Genomic DNA, 26,898 nt, shown 5'->3' with positions numbered 1-26,898 from the left:
GGCACTTCTCTTTGGTACAAAACGTTCTTTGTGCTCAATGTTTAATAAAAATGCCCAGTAATTATCATTGTCTTTCCTTTTTATTGCTCTCCTACGCTCAGTGCATGTTATGTGTGCTGGTGTTCACGGGCTAATATCGTGCATAGGAAGCTTGCAAAAAACAATTTAATTGCAATGTTCTTATAAATCTCATAAATTTCAATGATAGAACAAAAAGTTCTTCGCCATTTTGATATAAAACGATTTTTTTCAATTAATATTGTATCTTATTTGTCTAACAATGGTGTGGTGAAAAGATATATCAAATCGGTTTGTTTTGTTGTACGAATTTTTGCTTATTGATAGGACTATGTTGCCGATGATTCTGTTTCAATTTAAATTTTTTTGTTTATTTTGAAAATGAGGAGGCATTGCACATGGTACATATATCATTGCTGATGTAGTTATTTTCCGTAGGGCCATAACATATTTAAATTCTTCGTCATTTTTGACGATCTGTTAAATCCAAATCGCCGTCATTACTAATTGAAATAAATATAAAGAAAACTATATCCTGTCTGCTTTACATTTTCCTCACCAAAACACAGAACACAGGGTGAGAGATAAACAACGTGATATACGAATAAAATACTGAGCAAAATACAAGCACGGAGTGCACAGTGTAGCTATCAAATTCCAATCATTGCCTATACTAGACAAAACAATACTAGTCGTTATCGTTCGCATTTGCAACTATGAACGAGGACACAGCCGAAGATATCACGACGGACAGACAGACACTGCCTCACTCAGACACTTTTTCAATATTGCCACCAAAAATTTATTTAGCAATCTAAAATCTTACTATGATTTTTAGCCTTTCAGAGAAAAAATTTCAAAAATTTACTCAAATCAACAAGCTTTTATGGAATCTTGAAGTTGTGCATTTTTGGCTCAACGCCGTCGATTTCTATAATACTAAAGAGACTGGCACTAGAAGGTGTTTGACGTCATCTAATATAGGCAGCACTCGGGCATATTTAGCTTATATTAAACATATACATTCTTTCACGCTGTTTAATTATATGTCTTCCAAAGAAAGCAATAAATCAAAATCAAAATTTAGTGTTCAGTCAGATAATTCTGACAAAAACTTTATTCCGGGATACGTGACAGAAAACTAGGAAAGCAATGAAACTTGAGCGATAATGATTCAGATTTTCAGTCCAAAGAATGGATGGTCAGAAAGACACAAATTCTAATCTCATCTTTTTTAAGTCCTGGAAAATTAGCATTTTTTTGATTCGGCAAACTACTAAACTGACGCTCCAAATCCTCTCGTTTTAATCGGGCCGAACAAAGTGTTGAAGCACTGGAAGGCTCAAATACGCACTTTGCTTTAAAACCCAGATATTCCGTCTTCGCTTGGCCTCGGGCCTTTTATCATTATAAGGCATAGTGTGAAGACTCATACTAGAGCAAAGGCTTGACTCATTCGTACAATTGGCTGCAACGCAACAATTTACCTTTTTTCTGCTATCACTAGTGCAAAGGCAATGCTTTTAGGCGCTTATAGACTTAAGTTGTGCCTCAGGCAGCATTGACTTGGTAGCAATTGAATACACGACTCGTGTAACACGAGTACCTTAGATGACGTCAGAAAATTAGCTAGTTTCAGGCTCCTCATTATCACGGACATAGTTCACAAGAATATACGATTTTAGTGAATTTAACGCTTTTACAAAAATCAAACGATTTGACTAAATTTAAATTTTCTTCCTCAACGAGGCTTAAAATCATCGACAGATTTGATATTGCTAAAAAATTTTTTTGGTGGAAGGGACACTTTACGACTCACAAGGTAAATTGCCTATTATTTTCAAAGTAAAAGAATATAAAAACGTACATAGAAGGACTAAACATTTTATCAGTCTGGCTACACCACTGAAAATTTTATTCTTTAAAAATTCATAACCATTATCATTGTTTAGAAGGTATTATGATAAAAAAAAATGAGCAGGTGTAATTTATTTGGACTAATGCTTCATTCACTACTTTGGACCTAAAGAAGACATAATGTAATTGGGGCATGGTTACAGGAACATATAGTATAATTTTATAGAGAACATGCAGTAGATTGCATTGAATATTTTTGTGCCATGAATATTTTATTCCACAAGTGATTACCATAGTGGCAGTCAGACACTACCATTTTTTGACCAATAGGTGCACTGAACTGGTAAACTACACCCAGTAATATAATTATATATACAGCAGTAAGTTGCACAGAAAGTGGTCCTACTTTATATTCTCTATACTGTCGTTGGGGTGACATAAACATTTGGATGTAATGATCCCTAGACAACAATGGTTTCAAAGGAATTTAACACATGTAGCCTATATTATGCATACATGATATGATCTCCAAATTAACAATCATCCTACAGTCCTGCCACAGTTTTTCTTGTTAAAAAAGGGAGTGTGTCAAGAAGTCAACAAAAGTGATGAAAGCAATAAAAATGGTCAACAAAACATTGTAATAAGAAAACCAATGAAAAATTGGAGGACATAATTTTTATGAGAGTTGATCCAAAATTGTGTAAAAGATGTAAGAATCTGTACGCCTATGACCAAAACCATTTTTCATTGGTTAGATTATTATTCAAAAAAAATAGGCAAACTACATGAAATAGGTAGCAACTGAAGAATAAAAACATATCATATACATAAATTAATATGAGCCCCAACCCAACAATTATTGATCTTCCTGTACATGAATGAATTCAAGTAAATAGATAAATCTTTAGCAAAAATATATTTAGCGACCACACATTATCCACAATCATTGATCAGTTATAAAAGATGAAGAACACATATAAAATATTGACTTTAGTATTTTATTTCAGTTGCAAATCAACACATATCAACAAACAAGTTTTATCATATCAAAGGTTCAAAATATGTTGATGTACGTAACTAAGTGATGAAAACCCTCTACAACGATCATTTTAAGATTAAACGATGACAAAAATAACTTTTAAACATGAACAAATCATGTTAAACACAGTGATTTAATGTTCTGCTTCAATTATATTCATTTCCTATACAATGTTGAAATCTAACTTGAATATCTTGTTTATGTTTGTTGTATTTTATGGTTTGACAATAACCATGTTTAAATGCTTATGAAAAATAAAAAAGCAAACTAGTTTTAAGGTCGAATCATACCTACATTAGTCAAAGTCTTAAGTAAATTTTAAATGAAAAACTGTCTTTGTTCTACTTAGATAGATACGTAAATTAAAATTAAATCGAGTCGCCATCTAAGGATGCAAAATCTTTATCTTACCGTTTTATTAGATGGAAGGAATATTTCTTGATATCGTGATCATATATCGCCAGAAAAATAACTCCAACTTTTAACGTTGACGTGGATGTATTTGATAACATAAAGAATTTAAATATTTCTCACAGCAGGCTGCCGCTTCCTTATTTACGTGCAATGGGTGTTACGCGCGCGATCTTGCGTGAATTCCACGTATGTATGGTCAAAGGTCTTACACTTTAGGCAACTCCAACCGTTAACTCAAACACTTTCACCAAACCGTTCATTAAAGTATCCCATACATAAATAGTAAAACACATAAAAATAGGACGCAATAATAACGAATGACTTTACTACATTTTTATAATGCATATGAAAAACGAGAATGTTTTTTGGGTTTGTCATATCAAATGTTTTTCAATATCTGTCCTGGGCCTTTCAAAACCTATGCTAGGTTTTTCGATACCTATGTCACACGTTAGTGCTAATTAGCAGGCCGTCATGAATATGAGTGTAATTTTAAAATGAGAATCTGAAAGTTTTTGTTGTCTATTGTTTTTCGATCTTGTCAATTCTTTAGAGAAGATGGTAAAATTTATTTTTTTCATGGAAATTATGAAAAAACCCATGAAAGGGGGATTACCACCTTTAAGAGCATAGCTATAAATGGTACTGTAGCATCTGTGTTGTGTCAGCTGTAGTCTGTGTATTCAATGTATTGCTCAATTTTCAGTCATAAGCAAAACATTATAAATGTAAATCTTAATGTTTCATACGAAGGCAGATATTTGCTCAACTTTCAATTTAACTGTCCTTTGTCCAAGATCATCTCATCAACGCGTAATATACGAGAGTAGATGCTCCAGAAATCATAACATTCTAAACTGGAGCCTGACAAAAACTTCAGAATGTTAACATTATGCGAACTTAATACTCATTGTAATTAATTTACTCATATCATATTATGTATCATATTACTTAACACTAATCATTCCGTGTAATCCTTGTACTAAAAAGTAAAAGTTATTAAAATGATAACTCTAGCAGTAGGAGAGTAAATTTATTAAACAGCTAGTAAAGAAAAAATAGCAGACAGAAGCTTCTTTTTAATCTTGTTGCGAGGTAAGTCTGAACAGTAAGGAAGGTAAGTCTGAACACTAATAAAAAAGACATTAATACGGCAATGTCGAACATGTATTTCCGTATTTGTGAGCGGGATATTGATTTTTCATTTACATATACACACAATAAAAATTGTATGGACAAAATACGACAGTAATCATTGGGTTAATTCATTTATTTATTACGGTAAATTAAATAAGGTATATATACTGTCCCTGTGACTTCAATGTTTCCTTGCTGAATCTGAATACTGTCCGGTGTTGCTGGTTTGTATCTAGATACAGCCTCGTATTGCTGGGCTTTACCTGTGTTGGGAATGCTACAGAAGCTAAGTTGTTGGCCAACACACTCATAATTTTTGTTATGTTTTATTTATAACTGTTTCACATCGAGAAAAAAGACTCAAAATTACTGTCCATCTCTAATGAATATAGTCGGTAATATACCCCTTACTCACGTTATTAACTATATGATTACGTAATACAAATTGTCCCTGTTCCCTACACTCTCCTCTACTCGTTTTCCGTTAGAGACGAATATAAACACAAATCATTTACTAGAAAACTACCTTTATAACAAACTGTAGTGAAAGATTAACTACGCATTGACCTGAAGTTAGGCTTTAATCAACGATAAACATAGCCTAATTAATAAACATGGCGGCTGTCAAGACAGAAGACCGCTGACAATGATAATAACTGACTCATATACCACAAGAACCCCAAAACCATATAAATGTACTTAGAAGCGAATGCGGTTATCACGACATTCACCATGTCCTTTAAAGATTAAGTCTATCAATTGGGTGCCTGATTCGCTAAGAACGCCGCACAGGGGTGTGTTCAGATGTAGTAGGTATGCTAGCTTGATTGGTAGCTGTTGGTACTTCTTGTTGCGCAGGAGAATTTACAACTGTGGTTTCTGGCGCATGATCGTGAGGCTGAATTTGAACTTCAGTTGTAGATGAGGTTTGGGTGCAAAATGCTTCGTTGACACAGTTGTCTCCTTACCATCAGGATAACGTACAAGGCAAAGTGAGGGTTTGCCTGGAGTAGCTCCACCTCGTCGACTAACGGATCAGTTTTATTTGTGCGAACATGACGCTTGAGGAGTACAGCACCTGGTTCTGTCATCCAAGTAGCAATCGATGAACCCGAAGAAGATCGTCTAGGAAACTTGAAGAAGCGCTCGTGAGGTGTCTCATTTGTAGCCGTACAGAGTAAGGAGCGAATGGAATGGAGGGCGTCAGATAGAACAACTTGCCAATACTTAATATGTATATTCTTGGATTTCAAGGACGTTTCAACAGCTTTCCATACAATACCGTTGTAGCTTGTTGTTCGACTTGTGGCGATCCCTTTTCCTCTTAGGAATGCTTGCAGCTCATGGCTCATCAACGATGCACCACGGTCTGAATGAACAAATGCTGGCATGCCAAACAGGTAGAATAGAGTAGTTAAGCACTTTATTACTGTAGATGTTGATATATCTGAGCATGGAAAAACGAATGGGAACCTGGAGTATTCATCAACTATGTTCAGGAAAAACTTGTTTCCGTTGTTGCTTGGCAATGGTCGCTTTTGGTCGGTTCTCAGAATGAAGTGTCGCCCTGTCAGGAAATGTCTCCAATGCCTGATGGCCTCAATGATAGCTTGTGCTTCCTTTTTTATGGCAGCATTCTTCAGTTCACTTCCTTGTAGTGAGCGAGAGAAGAGAGCGACAGGCCTGCCATCTTGGCTGAGTGTGGCTGCTATTTCTACATCAGATGCATCAGTTTCGACTTCAAATGGTATATTGTTATCAATAGCAGTAACAAAGGCTCCTTCTACAGTTTTCTTCAAGTTGTCAAATGTATTGACAGCTTCAGGGGACAGAGGGAATGATTTTGAGCTTGTTAGTGGCTTAATGCGGTTGGAGAACTCTGGGATCCACTGAGAGTAGTAAGAGGACAGACCAAGGCACCTGTTGAGTGACTTAGAATCGTGAGGCACAGGTAGGTTGCGCAGAGGGCTTAGCCTTTCTGGGTCAGGACGAATAACGCCTTCTTCAATTACATATTCAAGAATAGCAAGTTTCCGAGTTGAGAAGACACTCTTTGAGTCGTTGTAACAGATGCTCTTCTTTACTGCAGCAAGATATTGCTCAAGGTTTGCATCATGTTCTTGTTGGTCTTTACCGCAGATAGTAATGTTATCCAAGTATGGAAATACTGCGTTGAGATTGTTCTTTTCAACAAACTTTACCATCTCACGTTGAAAACAGGCAACTCCATTTGTCACACCAAATGGGAGGCGTGTAAACTTATAGAGATTGTTGCGTGCTTCGAAGGCTGTGTATTGCTTATCTTCTTCTTTGAGGGGAACCTGATGGTACGCACTTTGTAGATCAATTGTTCTGAAGACTCGAAACTGTGCAATGTCATTGACCAAGTCATTTATCCTTGGTAGCGGGAAGGGGTCTACTTGAGTGAAGCGATTAATAGTTTGGGAATAGTCGATAGCAAGTCTCTTTGCGTGATTATCATCTATGGTCACAACGACTTGTGCTCTCCAAGGGGAGTTGCTTGGTTCTATGATCTCTTCTTTTAGCAGCCTTATAACAATTTATATCGCAAGGTGTGAAGTACACGTGCAGCAAAATTTCTCCTTCTTTCTTCAACAAGTCGTCGAATGAGGCAGGTCTAGTTGGTAATAGTTGCACTGATTACCAATTAAATCAAATCACAAAAAATTATAGTTCTATATACAAAACTGTATAGCACAATCAATAATTGGGGAGTCCTATTCATATATGCAAGTTCTAATTTCTATAGAGACAGATTTTCTGAGGGGTTACAGGGGAGTGCTTCAAAAAGAAGCAATTAAACTTCCTCAATTTTTAGCAAAAGAAATCAATAGTACAGTTGAACTGAGTTTTGCGATAGGTAATGATTCAACTTTGTACACAACCTTCAATGGCTGCATAACCAGACAGCCATAAAATCCAGATCCTTACTTTGTCTTACATCACTTCCTTACCAGCGCAACCCCCTAAATTTTTTAAAAGAATGAGTATCAGCGTCATGCTTTGCGCGCTCCGTTGGCCATTTTAAGGCAACTCGAAAATGGCGGCTGTATTAAGTTTGATTTGGGTTTATTTGGATACACCCCCCCCCAAGTGAATATATGGATACACCCCAATTAACGATCTAGTTACGTCTCCGATCAACTCTAACGTGTTCATCTCAATATTGTATCAACGCTTAGTTAATCATTAAAAGAACTATAAAGAGCATATGACACAAAAACTTCGCTACCCAGATTTATTTTTATCCAACATACTTTTTAAAACAATTTTGTAAGTAAGATCTTAGGTATTGTTATACAGTAAGTACGAGTGTTTAGGATACTACACTGGATAAGTTACTCAATACTAAGTGTGTACATTGAAGTTAGCTATTGAAATATAGTCAATAGCTACGAGAGTGCTATTGATGTTAAAATTGTAAAAAGAGCTATCATTTTTACAAATGTTCAAAGTGTTATTAATGTTACGAATGTTGCAAGTGTAATGTCACGAATGACAGGCATTTGGGACAAAAGTTTATCATAAAATGCGTGGATCTTACCGCAGTGTGTTCCCTGAAATTGGAAACGACGTAATGATTTTGGAGGAACAAACCTCAAAAACAGTTTAAAATCAATGATGTTACATGAAGATATTTATATATGAGTACATAAGTAAAGCATACAAATATGGCATGAATATTGTAGCAGGATACAAACCATCAATCATAAATGCTTCCTATAAATAAATATGATGACATATGTGAATTAACGAAACAAAGCCTGTACTGAATACGCATCGGATTGCGTAAGTGGACATAAACATAAACATAAACATTATTAAGCCCGCAAAGCATGATCCTGATTCTCATTCGTTAAACGAGCTTAGTAAAAAAATATGGAAATCCATTCATGGTTGTATTGCGCGAATTCACTTTTGAGGTAGGTTTTTGTAAATCGTTACTTGAAAATTTATTATGAATTGGAAAGTTTAAGTGTTCTAGGTAGCTATAGTAAAAAAACACAATTCTATGTTTACTAAAATTGGACTTTACCGATTTCCAAATCAAGTTTCTTCGTAAAGTTTGAATTTCTTTTTTATTTGAAGAAAGCGACGGAATCAGTGGTAAATTTACTGAGAGAAAAACTGAACGAGTCAGGAGGAGCTATAACGATTGACATAAACGGAAATTTTGGTAAGGCATTTTCTACTCATCTAATGTCTTGGGCTAGCTTGAAAGAAGATTAGTTGAAGGCTGGATTTGAGAAAGATGAAAAAGAAAAAACGAAATTGCTGTAGAACGAAAGGGTTTGAGGTAACTAAAAAATTACCATTACTATATGATTTAGGGTCATATTTCTTTAATGAATATATATACGTATCTTCACAATTATGCACACGTTAACTCTACTACAAGTAGGACACATCACATTTTCCTTCATTGTTTTAAAAACTTTAACTTTTTTACTGAAAAATATAATGTTATCTATTCTTCAAGATTGTAGTATTTCTTAATGTGAGAAAATTGACAAGATTCTACGTTTAGACGGTGTAGTTGTAGCTGTTGATATCATGATGTGTGTTATTCTTCATATTTTATTATACATTATACGTTGTGTTCCTGAAAAAGTGACTCCAAAGTGACAAATTAACCTATGGTGATAATTTCGATGACAATGTTAATCCTATTGATGCATTCCTTTGCGTGTTTTAATGCTGTCTTAAATTCCTTGGAGCAAAAAACAACTTTTGTGCTTGCAACGAAGATATGTATTATAGCGAAGCAAATAGCTGGCAAGAATTGATGCAAATTATCAAAGTACGTAAGAAGATTTACTTTATGACAATGTTCTTTTTCATTCGCCATTTGTTTTTTAAAATATGGTTTTGTCCAGAAGCCCAGTTATTATTGGACAACAGGGAAATTACCGCAACGAGGAACATGTACATTGTAAAGTAAATAAAGAAAAGCGTCTATTGGAGAATGTGCGCAAAACACGAGTGCTTAATGGATATACCACCCTGGGCGCTTTGCGCTGTATAACATCCTTGGTTCCTTACTTACGTCCAGTAGCATACACGCCCATGACACGAGAAAATTAACTGAGCTTTAAACATAAGGGGAAATGAGAAAGAGGTTGTCGATATTTAGCAAAACTCTCATAGCAAATTTAAGAATCTTCAAATTTGTTACATTTTATATAAACTCAATCTTATATCTGTATATCAAATGCTAACTGCCAACGGCTAACCCATAATGAAATTAATCGAAATTTGAAAGGAAGGCGCTTCTCCTTGACACCCAAACATTCCACGATGAGAAAATCTTATAGAAACTAGTGTATGGTCACAGAATAATGATTATACAGAAGGCTCACTCAGGTGTAAAACGCGTCCTCATGTCAGCCATTATTCCAGCCAGATGATTATGATTTCTCACTTGTTTACAACCACAGAAATTACATGACGCCAATACTTAATAAAGAATTCAAGCATATTTTGACTTAAAAAATGACTTCGGAATATTTTGAAGGTTTGGAAAAAGTCAAAAACCCTGATCCTCTGGCTGGAATAATGGCGGCTACTCTTCGCGGCACGACATGGGCCAGGACAAAAACAATAAAGGTTCTGACACGAGTGACTCTTCTGTATATTCTTGTTCTTTGGTATGGTGCTATAGTCGAGAACCCGTTTAAGAGTTTGTATTCACTTCATTTACCAGAAGTAATCTCTACTATTTTGGGGCAAAATGATCATGACGAGCCACATGGCAAATGTGCCATTTCCTCAAACCGGTACGAAAGTCCTGAAATCAGGACTTACAATACAATTTCAGTTAATTATATACACAATAAAAAAAATCACATGGTGTTCAGGAGGCTTATCAAAAAATATAAATGTTACTTTTTCTTTAAGATTGAAGTGCTTTTGTGATATCTTTTAAGGCTGAAACACACTAGGCAGTCGCTTTAGTCGCGCGTCTAAAACTACCACTTTGAGTGGTTACTAAGCTAGTAGCGTAGTCGCGTCAGCTAGTCGCTTTGAAAGTTCAACATGTTGAACTTTTGACTTTGGTCGCTTCAGTCGCTTTACACTGATTGGCCAATAGATACATTTTAACTTTCTAAATGCATATCATATTCCCTGTCATAAGCACAGAATAGATACAACCAGAAGGGCCACTCTCGTCGGAACCTTTGAAGATTTTGTTGTCAACTTTTAGCCCGCAATCAGGCATCGCCGCCATGTTGGCAGCAAGATAACTCCAGCAAGTTCGTAGTAGAAAATATAGTAATGAGAAACAGTTTGGCGCGTCCTCGATAATTATATGGCTATTCCATTTTTGTTTTGTGTATGCCATCACGAGCAATGTCAAAGAAGGTAATTTTGACAACTTAGGTCGAATCGCATCGTTAGAATACACGTTTTAAAGTCAAAATTTGTTATTGTGGTCTGATGCTTTTGCCAACTTGCCAACATTCAATCATGGTTATGCTTGTATTGCGAGTTAGAATGAAAAGGATCATCAACTTTGTCTATGGAATTTCCCTTGTAGTAAGTTTGTAGAATGTTACAAATGCTTGACTTTAATGTACTTTCGCGATCTTTTATTAGAAGAAGAAAACTCGCGATTTGCAAATTTGATGCCGTAATAAATTCGCATTCTTAAAAAAAGTTTGACCAAATATTGCAGTGGAAACTGTGAACATGTACGGAATGGCACTGGTATCCAATTGATGAATATGTGCAAATCGATGCAGCAACGGTGTGGCTGAATATTAGTGCAGCATATTTAACTTGAAAATTAATCTGAAAATTAATGCAGCGACAGCGATGTAACGAAAATAACAATATATATATATATTAATAGAAGCAAGAGGACAATTTTATTTCCTTACAACGGAATCAATACTTTAAATTATCTAAAACATGACAAATATAAGGAACATATAGTTAAGAGCATCTGGAAGTTAGCTACAATCATACAATATAAGAATTTTCCCAACACAATATGGCATTGGCATTAAATACAATTGCACAAGTTTGCAATTTCTCAATGAACATTTATCGAGTGTTCGGGATATGACTAAATTTGTCTGAATTCTAAAGCACCAAATCCAATGTCATACGAAATATCTTTTTTAGTGTAGCCCGTCCGTTGATAAATTTCACATTGTTCCTTCTTCTTTCTGATTTAAAGACGTTCGTTAAGCACTTCTCCGCTTCCGTTCTTTACAAATAAATAAATACGAATAACCTTGACCACACGGCCACGGCACAGCATTTCTCATACAGGTTTCGATAGAATTGTACACATTGTTTGTACATGAAAAAGCATAAAAATATGTTGATTGTATGTTCCCATTTCAGCACAGCTTTGATTTGGTCGTCTCAGGATAAATATTTCAACTTTTCAAGTAATAACGCCAAGATTTTTGAGTTGTACACTGCTACCCTTATTTAGTGTAGCAAGTTTATCTTGCTGCCAACATGGCGGAAGTGGCGCATGCGCATTAAAATTTAGGACCGCATTTTTCGCGAAGTGGCCCTTCTGTATGTATCTATTCTGTGGTCATAAGCATCATACGGAATTTATAGATTATACCTTGGAAAACGAAGGCAATATATAGTGAATTCACACTGGAATCTTTCAGTTTTTATATGACTTATCAAATAGGGACAATAGGAGCTACAAACTGGAACCCTAATGCACAACCTAAGTGCACAGAATAAGATTATCCACAATATATGCGTAATGGACTATGATAATTTTGGCGTGTTTTAACTGCCTTGTTCTCTTTTCTCCACATAGTAGTCTGTACTGAGTAAATATTCATATGTTAGTAGCTATAATAAAGGCCAAAATAAAAAGTTTAAGTGATATCTGTGTCTGTAACAAACTAAAATCACCGCCATGTTCAACAGACGCCACGGTAAATGTCGCGATGGTCGCTGCATGTGTGTTCCTAGCGTTCAAGCAACTGACGCGTGCGCATCAATTCGCTTTGGACGCGCGACTGAAGCGACTGCCCAGTGTGTTTTAGCCTTTAATTTCAATCTAAGGCCCGTTTCAAACGTCGAACTTTACATGCACCGAACGCATTAAAGACAAAAGAAAATGAGATGAGTTTTCTGGTTATCTTTTGTTTTAAATGCATTCGGTTCATGTAAAAATGAACGTTTTAACTAGGCCTAAGTAACATCAAACACTTTTAAGTTCAACGTACGTTCTTTTGTTGTTTTCTCACAACTTTCATCCTTAATTATAGCTCCTGTCAACATGTCCGATTCTTATTAATCATAATTACGTATTAAATTATTAAGTCATTGGTATTAAAGTATCTGTTTCCTAAAACTTTAATGTAAGAAAATTGACATGAAAAAGATGTAATTGTAGCTGATGATCTCACCTTGTGAACCATTCTTTATGTACATATATGCACTACACGAGTAGATATCATGCAGCTTTGTCACACTTTTGTCACGGAGCTCTTACCCGTGCCAGTTAGTTTCCAGTCCCCCTAAAGTTGAGCGGTGCGCGCGCATGTCAACCGGAAATAGGGTTTAATAAACATGGCATGGCATTGGATGGCGTGAAAATCGGAAATACGACAAAGCTGGAAGTTGCATGCTATTGACAAAGTAACATTAGATCCGCCTTATGTTTTACTGGTTAATAAACCGGATCTATGTCATTGTGTATTCATTCTTCAAACTATATAGTCGAACTATCGTCTTAAAAAATGTTATTTGCGTTGTTTATTATTGCATTGCTTTTGGACGTTTTGAAAAAAAACAAAAAATATGGCACACATGTTTAATCAGATATATGCAGACACTGTTGAGTTTGAAGAAGTTAGTCACAGTGATCTTATCAATTTGATTTTCGTCGATTTTATAAGTAAAAAGATTCAAGAGCTACGAAGAGCTGAAAAGGATGAAAGTAAAGCAGACCCTTGGACGGAGTATCAAAACGTTTTAGAAATGATGGCTGAGGAAGATCGGTGGTTCAATTTTGCAGCTCGTGCAGTCGAAACAATCAATCGCGAACATGTCTGGAATGGAATATGTGAAGCCTTTAAGTTTCTAAAGTACAGTGGACCTTCGAATTCTCACAAGACATATTTTGACAAACTGTTTAGTGTTACTTGGGTAGAACTAATGTTAATGTACACGGAGACAAAACGTCCTCCTTTTTATCAACATCTCTTTGACTATGCTGATTGTAGTTGTAAACTGAAATACAGATCAACTATGTAATTGCTTTGACAAAAAAATAAAATATAAATTTCAACGTTATTGCATTTTGTCTTCAGTTGTTTTATGACCATGTCATTGTGAAAATGGGGATCGGTAGCAGCAAACGTGAAAATAGAAATGCAAAAAGGGATAAAAATCATAATCGTCAGAAAATGTTTCGCTTGGGTATAAGTTTTGGACGCAACGATCTCAATCTTGAGGGTCATTTGCAAGCAGGATACACAAGTAAAACTGTTAAAAATTATGGACCCGCCGCAATTAAACTTCCAACAGATAATGCAATAGAAGAAACATTGTCTGTAACTGAAAACATTGAACCCATCGATAATGAGTAGTTAAAAGAAATTGACATCTATTTGCAAAATTATTATCACGAGAACATTGTCATGAGTAACGTTGACCAGTACTTAGCAGGTGTATACTTCAATCCAAAACGTCCTGGAAGCTACGGAGGTGTTGAACGTTTGTACCGCGATGTAAAAGCAGAAGGAATATATGACATTAGTCGTGAAAGAATTAAAGAATGGCTCATGCAACAAGACGCATACTCTTTGCATAAACCTATTCGAAGAAAGTTTGAAAGAAATCGTGTCGTAGTGAGTGGTATTGACGACCAGTGGCAATTGGATCTTGCAGACATGCAATCTTTGCAAAAGTATAATGATGGTTATCGCTATCTTCTTATCTGTATTGATGTTTTTTCCAAATATGCATGGGCTGTTCCATTAAAAAAGAAAACAGGATCGTCGTTGGTAGAAGCTTTTAAAAGATTTTGTCATCAGGACGTAAACCACACACATTCAAACGGATCAAGGCTCGGAGTTTTTTAATCGAGACTTTAAGAAACTTTTGGCAGAAGAAAACGTTACCTTGTTTAATACATTTAACGAGACGAAGGCATCCATCGTTGAACGTTTGATACGTACACTGAAAACTAAAATGTGGCGCTACTTCACAGCAAACAAAACAATGAGATACATTGACATGCTTCCTGATCTACTGTATTCTTATAATCATAGCATGCATCGCAGCATTAAGGAAAAACCGATCAACGTTACAAGTGAAAATGAAGATAGAATTCGGCAAAATTTATACGGTGATAGCAAACTAAATAAGCCTACGCATGTAAATTATAAGTTTGATATTGGTGATCAAGTACGAATAAGTAAAATAAAACGAAAGTTTGAGAAGGGGTATTTACCGAATTTTTCAAAAGAAATTTTCACTGTAAGTCAAAAAATACCACGCAATCCTCCTGTATACAGACTGAAAGATCATGAAGGGGACGAACTTCAAGGAACATTTTATGAAAAAGAACTTCAAAAAGTCATCAAGAAAGACGATGTTTATGAGATTGAAAAAATACTTAAGAAACGTGGTAGAGGGGGCAATGTACAATATTTTGTAAAGTGGTCTGGCTACCCTAACAAATTTAATTCATGGGTACCGGCATCGGAAATACATATATAAAACGTAACCGTTTTCATGATTTTTTCATTTCACATTATACCTTAAAGATGAGCGGGACACACTTCTATCTGACATTACCTAGTAATGCATCTCTCTGTATTTCCTGAGAATAAGATTTCAGGTTATCGCGTAAAACTACCTCACGTTGTGAATTTAAATGGTAATTGGGAAGTAGGACTGTATTCAATTACATATCCTCATACATGGTACACGTTGAAAAAAGGTTTGGATACACATATATATGTAACTCACAAAACAGGTCTACCTACTCCGGTATATGTCAACTATGGCTTGTATGAAAAAGCCTTCGACCTAGTAAAATCAGTTAACGAGACTCTGGACAAAGAAGTAAAAGACAATATCAAATTGAGCTTTGACCCCCGCACAGAAAAAATTAAAGTGCATGTAAGACAGGGTTACAAAATATCATTTAATCAACGAATGTCGGTCTTACTTGGTTTTGGCGGAAAAGACGTAGAGATTTCAAAAACAACCGAAAGCCCTTATGCTTCTGATTTGCACGGATCCGTCATGATGTATGTATATTGCAACATTGTACAACCGCAAGTTGTTGGAGACGTCAATGTAAAATTACTAAAGGCAGTTACCATTCAAGGAAAATATGGAGACATTGTTTCAAGAACATTCACTAATATCCAATACATACCCGTGCAAACAAAATCTTTTGAGGACATCGAAATTCTCTTAAGGGACGAGTTAGGAAACCCCATCGCATTTGAACGAGGGAAGTCGATAGTGACACTTCATTTCAGAAAGCAAGCTTCGTCTTATTTTACATAAGAAATATGACTCTAACAAATCGTTATGTTCAATATTATCTCAACCAACAACGAGGATACGGTTCATCGCCTGTGTTTAAAGGAGCACCTTGGCAAAGAGGATATGGGCAAGTGGGTTATGGTCTTGGTGGGTTATTTCGCAGTTTAGCTAGAGCTGTAATACCTCTGGCAAAAAAGCGGTGCAAAAGCTCTGGGTAAAATTGCTCTTAACACAGGAGCAAACGTTTTAGGCGATGTTATCTCCGGGAAAAGTGTGAAAGAGTCTGCAAAATCGAGAGTAAATCAGGCTGCTAAAGATGCGGGGAAAATGGCTGTAAACAGAATGCAGCAGTTTGCTCAAACAGGAAGAGGAAAGTCTTCAAAGAAACGGTCAAGAAAACCAGCTAAAAAAGAGAAAGGCGACGACCTCCATTGCCATTCACAGTTCAGCCAAGAGACGTAAAGCAGCTAAAGAAGCGGAGGACATTTTCGGCTAAATATGGATTTCGTTCATCCAAAATCTGCAGAATGTACAAAAACCGAACTTGATTTATTTTCTGTCCCACCAACACAAGTCAGTTTAGAAAGGGCATTGGATTGATCATCAACCTGTGTCCAGCGTATCTGAAAATGGACCAATTACATTTTTAGCGCCCGGCACTGAAGATTATGTTGACATGTCTAAGACAATATTGGTAGCTAGAGCGAAAGTAACAAAAGCCGATGGTGGGGATATCGATGATGACACTAAAGTTGGACCTGTAAACAATTTCTTGCACAGTTTGTTCAAGCAAGTTGACGTGTTTCTAAAAGGAAAGTTAGTTACACAAGCAACAGGAACATATCCATATCGTGCATATCTCGGCACACTTTTAAATTATGGTCCGTCAGCCAAACAATCACAGCTCACCGCTGCGTTATTTTACAAAGATACTGCAGGTCAGATGGATAATGCAGATCCTGCTCACGCAAGTCCAAACAGGGGTTTGAAGACAAGAAATAAGTTTATCATGGGAAGTAAAATTGTTGATATGGCAGGTCCTATCTTTGCGATGTTTTCTTTGGTGAACGTTACTTACTTAGCTATGTTGATTTGAAAGTGGTCATGAACCGTACCAGTGACGAATTTGTCTTAATGTCATCGGTGGACGGTGCAGCCTTTAGAGTGAAATTGATAGATGCATACCTTAAAGTTCGTAAAGTCAAAGTGAATCCTAGTATATCTCTGGCTCACGAAGTTGCCCTGAAAAAAGGTCCAGCCATTTACCCTGTAAGGCGTGTGGACTGTAAAAGTTTTATTATTCCTTCTGGAAACCCTTCGCTGCAAAAAGATAACCTTTTCAATGGTTTAGTGCCTAAATCGTTTGTTTTTGGTCTTGTTGAAAGTGCGTCATTCAATGGAGCTTACAAAAAGAACCCATTCAATTTCCAACATTTCAACATTTCATCGTTAGGCATTTCAATAAATGGTGAATCTGTACCATTTAAACCAATCAATTTGTCCTTTGGCGCGAATCCAAGATTTATAGAAGCATTTCTATCGCAGTTTTCAGGCACTGGGAAAATGTATTACGACACAGGCAATGGCATTACGCGTGAAGATTTCCCAAACGGTTTTGCCCTGTTCGGCGCGGACTTTACCCCCCGATATGTGCAGTGCATCCGAACATTTTAACACGGTGCAAAAAGGAAATCTGGCCATTGACTTACAATTCTCGACACCGCCAACTCAGGCAGTTAGCCTTGTGTGTTATGGTGAGTTTGAAAATATAATACAAATCGACGGAGAGAGAAATGTCGTTTATGACTACATTGGATAAATGAACACCTCACAAATATGGACCGCTTTGAAATCCGATCCGGTAACAGGAAAAAAATTTCTCGGCGTTTTTCCAGCCGACCGTTTGCCTAAAGAAATCGAAAGCTACCCAAAAGGATTTATCGCAAACACGGATGTAAGCGGAAAACCGGGGACCCATTGGGTTGCCTTTTACTTTCCTTCAGAAGGAAAAGCCGAATTCTTCGATAGCTATGGACAACCACCAGAGCGATATCATAAGTTCTTTAGAGATTATTTGAAACATTATGATTGGGGATTTAATAAACGTCAATTGCAAAGTATCTGGACGGATGTATGTGGACAATATTGTATATTTTACCTCAGCCATAGAGTGCGAGGATATAGCATGAATAAGATTGTAAACATGTTTGATGGTAACACTGTTGAGAACGATAACAAGGTATCAAGTTTCGTTAGCAGACATTTTCATATAGAAACTAGTGTAACCCTAAACGATAGCATTCAGTCAAGTATAAAATTTGTTGTAAAAGCTTGAGCCGTTTATTATCAATAAAATTTGTTGTAAAAGCTTGAGCCGTTTATTATCAATAAAATTTTCTTTGTGTAAGCTAATTGCCTGTGTTTTCTATTTGCATATTCTAATGATAACAGTCAGGAAATTGATATCAACTGCTCTATTTATTTAAACAAAACAAATCTTTACATGTCAAATTTTAATAGTCTATCCAACGTAAACGAGTTTTCTTTAGTGTAGGGGAAGGTTTAGGTGTTGTAATTTTTGTTCTTGAGCCTCTGTGGTAGGCTATTCCGTCTTCTTCATCGGGCGAAGTTTCCATTTGAGCTTCTTCCCATCTTACATCGTTCCGAACCAAATCGCGAGGAATGTTTATTTTTGATAAAACGCGAAAGAATTCTCTAGAACCTGTAGGATTGAAATTCTTTCTCCCTCTTACGGCATCGCTAATGAGGTCTGATATATTTGATTGAGGGATAATAACACCGTCAAGTTTGACTTGTCCTGAATCATCCCAAGTTATTATATCAGGATGTCTTTTAATACGATGCAGTATTGCTGTTGCGCGTTCACGCATCGTCTTCGGCACACTTTGTACAATGACGGAGTCAGCTAATGTACGCACTTCGTTGTTTATTACCGTGTTTCTTTCTTCCCCGTCGGTTGTATCCATCACGCGTACTGTGGGTATCTGAATATCTTTTTGTTTCTTCAAATTAAGGAATTGCTCAAAGTTTGTGTTAAAAAGTTTTTGCCTTTGATCGTCACTTAAACCGTCTTGGTGAAGGATGTGTGAGAGTTGAGTATCTTTTTGCATCATGTTCATGGTAATCGGCGAAACTTCAAATTTTTGCTTTTGTTCATATTTATTATAAACGTCTTCAGGTACTAAAATCATTCGCTTGGCATGCTTCATTATTTCAGCAAACTCCCTAGAACGTTCAAAACCGGTGGTAGGAAGGCGCTCAGTAGATTTCCTTTTGATTTAAAAGTTTTTCTTTTAGCTCTTGAAATTCTCTTGTTCGCTAAGGCTCTGAGATGTTTCTTATACCTCAACAAGCGTCGTTTTGACTCGCAGATATCGGTACAGTTCCTTTTAACACATTAACTGCGCATTCACAAACACAACATGACATCAGATGGTCCATGTTCGATGATAACCTTTCGAATTTTCGGCTTAGATTTTGCAAGTACTTGTAGGTATGGAAGATTGCTCCTAATTCGTTTAGACATGGTGCTTAAATGACTGTTGATGTCGATGCTTATCACTTATGTACATAGGCAATCTGCTTTTCACCGGGCAAGATATTTGTTCTGACACGCATATTGTCAGATGTGAGTTGATGCAAATCGAGCAAAAGATAACCGTAAGGGCGGCATGTGGCGTCTTGAAATGACTCCAAAAGGTAATTCGTTTTCTTTGGGTACATTTGACGTACCAATGTTGCGATACCTAGTGAATCTCTGGGGTTTTTAAAAATGATCATGTAGTGGGAATTTAAGCTGATTGTTCGGGATTGTTTACCAGGCGGAAATAAATTTTGTGTTAGATACATGACAGAGACGCCACGGTGATGTGACCCGCGGGTAAATAAATCGGACATTCGTTGATCGCTAGAACATTCTGACATCAAATCGTCAACGACCACTAAAGAGTTTTGACAACCTTCCAGAATATCAAATAAGTTGTCCGGGAATCCTTCGACGAAGCAAATGTTTGGAATTTTCGATTCCATTTCACCAAATTCACTTTGCCGTTCGCCATAACAGTAAATAATCTTATTCGGAACGGGATAAAAAAGTTCATTTAAATTATAAAGCATCGACCTAACCAAATAGCTTTTGCCCGACTGACTTTGACCACACACATAAAAGTTGGCAGGTGTTCTAAAACGTACGTCCATTGTCTCGCAAATAAAAGCAAACATGCTCTGCTTTCACTTTTATAACCACTCGCACTAGTAAGCATTTTGACATATTCAAAGAAATAAGGAATGATTCGACTGGCATGAATGGGTGGGGGCTGTATTTGTAAAATAGTGAACAAAGTGCACACATTAAGAATACATTGGACAGTGAGTAATTTTTATTAAATATTTTTCTAATTATCTACATCAATCAAACAACAAAAATCTCTTTTGATTACATATGAACACACCATACTTTAGCAGATATTTATGACAGAAAATTTTAAAAAGCACTTGAGGGTTTACTTTAAAATCCTCACAAGCATAGGCATGTCTTTTAATCGTTCATTCGTTTGTATTGTTTACAGCATAGCTCTTTTTTACATTTCGATAAAATGAGTTTTTCGTTGCTTTTGTGGGTGTTTTTTTTTATGGCCGTGGGAGAAATCCACACTGAAAAATGCGGTTATGTGAGGAGATACCGTATGTTGGATTGTTCCAATTTAAACCTTAATGGTATTCCGGTAAATGAAAAAGATGAAAGAGTGAAAATAATCTCAGCCAGAAAGAACCATATCAGAAGTGTTGACGAGACATCTCTAATTCGTGCGTTCCCGAACGTTCTGTATATAGATCTTCGTGAAAACCCTCTGGTCTGTCCTGTAAACTTCACATTGTTACACATTCTTCACGATCCATGTCCAATGTCAAGAACTGTTGTGCTATCGTCGTCGTCCGTCAACTCTTTAACGTCCATATCACCATCAGTCCAATTTATTCCCACAAATTTTTACATACATCACCCCACGACCTCTTTGAATTTTACATCGTCACTGCCGTCGTCATCATTGTCGCTGTCTTCGTCGTTTTCATCGTCACAGTCATCACGGCCGTTACCACCTTCCTTGTTACATTTACAGCCCTCCTCTTCATTGCCGCAGTCACAGTTGTCACAGTTGTCACACACGTCGCCCTCGTCGTCTTCGTCTTTATCGTTATCACCGTCACTGTCAGAATCAATGGTTTCGTCTTCATCGTTCATGTATTTAGTTCCACCAGCGAAAGAAAAAACTGTCAACTTTTATGTGTTGGTTCCTTCTACGATAGTTTCCATATTTGTCTGTATAATGTTGATGTATTGCATGATTCGCAATTGTCGTCGCTGTTTCCCGTCTGTACATACCGATCACATTGAAATGACTGCGTATCGTGTTCAATCATCGTTAGCCTTGTCCAGTGTAGAAATTTGTCAAACAACCTCAGTCTAAAAATATGTATATTTGTTTGTTAGTTTACATGTCCTTGATTCGAAACTGTTTAACTATTCAACGCTGTTTGATTATATGCATGTCACTTTATTAATTTACCTGTCTCGACTCTATACTTGATTATCAATCTGTCTGTAAAACGAAAGTTCACTGTCGGAGTGATCAATGTCGTCAAGAAACTCCACATCGGATTGTCTTTCGGAAAAGCTTTCTTCGTCTTCAGAGTCGGTTGCCATTAAATCAATCGACTCGCTACATTCACCTTGACCTGTCATACATTCTTTGTAATTTTCTAGTGCGGTTGGATGCACGGATGTGAATAAAATATCATTAGCCACGGCTTCGCGTGCGATCTGAGGTAAACTGTTGGAAATTTCCGCTGACGGGAACCAATTATAGCCATAGGGAATGGTATTGGCCCCTCCGTCTATTATTATACGTTTGTCAAAGACAACTTGATATTTCTTACTTTGATTTTTATTTACAAGTTTATGCGACCATTTCTCCCTGACTATTTTACTTTCTTCTATTTGTACAGTTGACGGTTTTTCAACATAATTATAAATCATATCTTTTAACGTGTCGAAGTTTAAAAGCAAGCTATTTTTAAAATTCAATGTAAAGCCTCTTATTTTACAGTGTTGCTCGCCATTACTAACTGTAAAGCATAATTTTAGGACCCCACAGACAAATTCAGTAATGTGCTCGCCTTCACCAATTTCATCGGTCAAATCTCCTAAATAGTCTCCTAAAGGAGGCTTTGGAGAATCAGGCTTTGCAACATACACACAGCTGTCTGTGTCTGCATAGAGCGAATTTTCTCCTAGTAAATCTAACAAACTGTAGAGCTCCAAACGCGCCCATGCAGTTGTAAAAATACCTATAAAAATATTTGTTGTTTTATTTTCTTTTTGAAACTCCCAATCACGCTTATATACAACTTCGACTAAATCGTCATTCAGTAATTGCATGTCGTGAATTTCAGTGTCTGCACTATTTAGTCGTTTGTAAAATACAAGCGGATCGTGAATAAACTCTGTAATTAACATATCATTACGTTGTGCAAATTTACCCCAAAGCGAGTTTAAACAAAGTTTTGCTAGCGCTCTTAACCCTGGATTTTTCACAATTTTTTCCTTACGCAATAGAATTCCCTCGTGCTTTAGATAGTCGTCGATATATTTTGCCCGGTCTGCGTCTGAGTTTACCCAATCCGGAAAGCCCGAAGCTTCTTGTTTCAACCAAAAAGAAATTTACATATTCACTAAATAAACTGTCCGATGTTTCTTCAAAATGCCAAATTTCATGCACCCAAAATTTTGTAGCCTTTTTCGATTGCCTTGTTCATTTCAATGGTCGTAAACGTCCCGCAAAATGAACGCTGGTTTTCGGAATGATGACATTCTGCCGAGGCAGTTACAGCACATCGCTTACACAATGGAAACATTAATTTACCATTAACTTTCATCGGGAGCACAGGATGATACAAGCCTGCCGGTGCCAAAACGCGGCACTTAATCAAACCGAAGTAATTTGAAAGATCTTCAAAATTTTTGCGAATAATTGTAGGGTGCCCTATAGGATAACGGCGATTTTTCATAACGAATGGATAAAGACTTGTAAAATCGTTAAAAGATTTTCTCATTTTCTTCGGCCTTACGAAACAGTTTAAAACCCTCAACTCTTCCACCAAAAAAGCTATCGTCAGGGTAAAGGTCTGTTATAAATTCATGTGTGTTTAAAAAATGCTGCATTTGAGGAGTTTGTCTGAGTTGCTTGAAATCATGCTCCCATATGGTTTTTACTTTATATCCTAACTCCGTTAATCTTTTTTCACGCTCAATGGTTCGGTTATATGCTTCTCTTAGCGTTGTACCTGTACGGTAAGGATTTTCACTCTTCAAATCCAGGCATAAAGGGCAGCCGTGATAAACTTTTCCGTAGAACTCATACACGGTGTTTGTGTCTTCACAAAATCCATCGACATAATAATGTTTGTTTAACAATGGGTCATAAATAACTTTCTCCCCCCCATTATGAAGAGCGTGTTTGATATTGCTTTTTGTTTGAAAGGAAACAAACTCCAGCCACTCAATGGCACTGTTTGAATACGGTTTATTACTATCACGGTAAAAATTCTTAGGTACAATGCCGATGGTTTTTTCTTTTAAATAGTTTGAACGAAACACTGCCATGACCGAAGACGCAATTGTACAATAACAAAATGGGTCTACATGAGTTTCGACCAAAAACAGCTTTCTGAATTCCATACAACACAAACGCAAAATAGTTACATCTTGAGAACAGTATTTGTACATTTCTTTTTGAAAGTCGAAAACGTATCCCTCATCAATTAAATTCTGATGCCATGCAATTAGCTCATCTCTTTTAAGTTTTGACTTTGTGTCAGGGCTATAATATTCAAGAGCCGGAATAGGTCCAACGTATGTCTGATTTTCTCGTGTGTTAAATTTAAAAGGGAAATCGCCTTTCGAATACATCGACAAATCTAATCCAAACGTTTTAGGCAAATCGGAAAGAGGCATACTTAGGAAGTTTAACGAGTCGATTAGCGTCATCTGGTAATCTTTTAAAAATAGTTGCATTACTTTCTGACCAGAATGAATGACATGCATATCCGATGTCGGTCGATATTGTATGAGCCATTTTTGAATGATAACAGCGTCAAATCCTTTGGCATTATGGGCAATTGCTATATAGCCTATATGCTGTCTTGAAAACAGAAACTCACAAAAATCATTTAATGCATTGTATCCTTTGAAAACACGTTCGTCACCTGAAGCATACTGTAAAACTGCAAAATTCACAACGTGCTCACCGCTTGTAAAATCCGTTTCAAAATCGTAGAAAATGAGTTTAGCATTTGGCTTTTTTGCTGGTTCGGGTTGAATAAAACATAAATGCCCACTAGCAACCAGCTGTTTGCAGATATGACACTTAAATTCTCCGCACTTGTGTTCGTCTTGTCTATTTCTGTTGACAATGACACTGCATGTACGACATTTATACGTGCTGTCACATTTTGAGGGAAGATTAAGTCCTTTTAATCTACGTTGTTTTTTATGTAGGTTGTAACATGCATTTGAGCGGCAGGTCTTATAACAGTCAGGGCATTCATGCTGCTCCGATTCAATTAATGCACATCCTTTGTGTAGGCATGTATTGCAGACATCAAAACATGGGTGATCAATATAACTGTTTACAAAGCTTGAACACTGTTCACAGTAAAATCTTTTACCGAAAAAAGCTGGGAGCTTTGCCGGATTGATAACATTGAAATGATCTCCGTGTTTGTATAGCATTAGCTTTTTTACTCTTCTAGGCCCTTCATAAATTGAAGTGTTTCGTGCATCAAAGTCTATTACAATAATTTGATAGTCTGAAAGAACACCTTGAAACTTTGAAATTTCCCTCAATCCACATTTACCAGGCAAAATATTGGCACGTTTATGCAACTTTAAGGCTAATTTTTTTTGTATAGGTCTACCCATCTTCATTTGTTTTAATTTTGGATGGTGGTCAGCCATCCCTAAGGCTACAACTAAAGCCCGAGCGCAGCATAGGTTATCATTATTCTTGATAGTTACAATCGATTTTTTTAAAGTACTGTCTTTAGAGTAATCTAAGACTTTGAGGGCCTTACCACTCCCAACAGGCGCTTTTACACCAATAAGGTCGATGATAAACGAGTTGTCCAAAGGAATCTTCTCATTACTCTGCAAAGTTTTTGTAATTTCACCCAAAATTCTGTTAGAGTTAATTTCAGCGGCAGGAAGAAGCTTAGTGCTGATTGGTGTTTTCAAAGCATCCGATCTAATCATTACACGAAGCCGATCTTCCAATGGTGTTCTAAAATCACACTGTTCTTTTACCTAGGAACATTAACATAAAAATTAAAAAGATGCTTTGTGTCACACAGCGCTTTTTTCACTCTCACCTGACGTATGGCGTCGTCAAACAAGCCATCGAGCTCAGTCATTATGTCTTTGACTTTTATTTGCTTATCGCGAACGGTTAGATCGTCTAACTTAGCACGGAATATACACGACTTGGCGCCGAATTTACGAACATATCGTTCCGAAACTTTTTCAAGCACAAAGTTAACAGATTTTTCATCATTTTTAGTTTGATTTTTTATGTTGTTTCTTTCTTCCACAAGTTCAACACTTTGCTGCAACAACTTTGTTGATTTTTTTACCCATTTTAACACTTTTGAAATATCCGTTTTATCTTTAGAGATTTCTTTCTGAACTTTTTTCAGCAAACGTTTTGCCTTTACATTTTTTCTGATGGCTCGAACACGTAAACGCTCTAGATACTCTTTTTCTCCCATGATCATCTGGCGATGATTTTCATGCGGTAATGGCAATTTGTGAAATCATGCTTTATTTTATAGTATATGTTCATTGAACTCCTACAGAGTAATTGAATACTTACAAACAGACAACATATTGAGGTGTTCAGAAAGGTATTGTATGTGTAATGAACAAACACTCAAAGCGATACATTAAAAAAATTTATTGCGTGAATTTTTTATAGTTAGATACAGTGATCAACCGTTTGTGCATGCATTGTTGCTATTGCTTAACGTTTCGCGTTTATTCATCGTCCTGGAATGGGTTGGCCCTTTTTTTCTGTTTCTTAACGGCGACCGTTTTAGGTTCCTTTTCTTTAGGCTCTTTCCTCTTATGGTCATTCGGTTCTACCTTTCTTTTTTTCATAATGATCTTGCTATTCATAGTCGCGTCGCCCCAATGGAAGAAGCTACATTTTTCTCCGTCGACGATAGATTGACAACGAAAATAGGGTCTTTCAGGATTATTGCTCGATTGGGAGACCTTGAGACTACCTGGATAACCGCATTTGCACAGGGGGAACTTGTTTGGTTTGAATTCTTTCGCGACTTTCGTTTCGTAGGCATCCATTATATTATGGTACCTTTCTTCGTGGCAGAGCAATGTGCATCCTTCACCTCTGCACTTAACATACGCCCGTCCTTCGTCCTTCTTAGACACGATTCTCTCGAGGCCTGCACCACAGAAACATGGATATTTCTCAATGGAAACCATGATGTTCAAATTATTTGCTCTCCTAACACAGATTTAACACGTTTATGAAGCACTGTTCAAGTTGTGTGTGCAACAAGAACATTTTCCACCTTTTTTAAAGGGTTGGCCTTCACATGAATAATCATTTACCAACGCATGATTTTCTTTAAAGAAGAATAGGTCTCATTCATACTGGGAGTAAAGAATTGAATAGAATCACATTCAAGTGTAAGACTCACGCTTGTTCAAATCAGTAACCCCTGTTTGGTACATTGTTTGATATCTTTCCTGAGGGTCTCATCATTAATTAACTGCATCGCTTCCCTCTGTATGATACCCTCCCACACCGCAGGATCTT

The 26,898-nt window shown here is 36.6% G+C and overlaps 1 protein-coding gene across 1 annotated transcript in view; it reads right to left on the bottom strand.

Moving 5' to 3' along the window:
* LOC124452083 overlaps positions 1-26,898 on the bottom strand; it is a gene marked incomplete at its 3' end in the record, with an annotated part of 41,819 nt that overhangs the window by 1,903 nt on the left and 13,018 nt on the right. The window lies entirely within an intron of this gene.

The sequence above is a fragment of the Xenia sp. Carnegie-2017 genome, unplaced genomic scaffold (assembly GCF_021976095.1).
Source record: "Xenia sp. Carnegie-2017 unplaced genomic scaffold, XeniaSp_v1 HiC_scaffold_24, whole genome shotgun sequence".
NCBI classification, from domain to species: Eukaryota; Metazoa; Cnidaria; class Anthozoa; order Malacalcyonacea; family Xeniidae; genus Xenia; species Xenia sp. Carnegie-2017.
Note: the sequence above shows the minus strand (reverse complement) of the source record. Positions and strands in the feature narration are given on the sequence as shown.